The sequence below is a fragment of the Mandrillus leucophaeus genome, unplaced genomic scaffold, assembly GCF_000951045.1.
Source record: "Mandrillus leucophaeus isolate KB7577 unplaced genomic scaffold, Mleu.le_1.0 Scaffold806, whole genome shotgun sequence".
NCBI lineage: Eukaryota > Metazoa > Chordata > Mammalia > Primates > Cercopithecidae > Mandrillus > Mandrillus leucophaeus.
The window spans coordinates 168,081-168,784 of NW_012108764.1; positions in this window are offsets into that span (position 1 = coordinate 168,081).

The window sequence follows — 704 nt, forward strand, 5'->3', positions numbered from 1 at the left end:
GGAACGTGAGGGCCATACTAATCAGAATTTAAGTGTGGGCACTTAATCTTATTATAGTGGTGGAAGATTTGATTAGACTTAATAAAAAGAGTGAAATGATTTGATATGTAGAGCTCTTTTAGACTTTTTAGACTCTAAAATTTGAAAGGAAAAATGTGAATCTTTTCTAATCACAATAGATCCCAAGAGGGTATATAAATTAAAATAACATACGTCAAAATAAAATTCTAAGTAATCAAAGTCTAAATAATCTTTTCTCTCTTACCTGGATTAATAAATATAGCAGCTTCTTTAACTCACTTTTAGCTTTTCAACCCCAAAATTCACTTTTTCCATGGAAGCTGAGAGTTCTTAAGACAAACATGTAATTATTGCCTTTGCCTTAAGGATAAAAAGCAAAACCAAAGCCTTTCTAAATTTTGCCTGTGCTAATCCTGTCACCTTTATCTCACCTTACTCACCTTCTCACACTACTTGCAGCCTCAATAACTGCAGTTTCTATAATACTCATTTATGACTTACCCACAGACTCTCTGCCTCCCTCTGTACCCTTAATCCACTCTACTCTTAAATGGAATATCCTCTCTGAAGACTTCCCTAACTGAGTTCCAGATTGGATTTTAAGTTCTTCCAGTGCTTTCCTATGGTGCCCACTCTACATAATCCTACTGTTAAATTTTCATGCTGCATTCTAATGTTCAAGT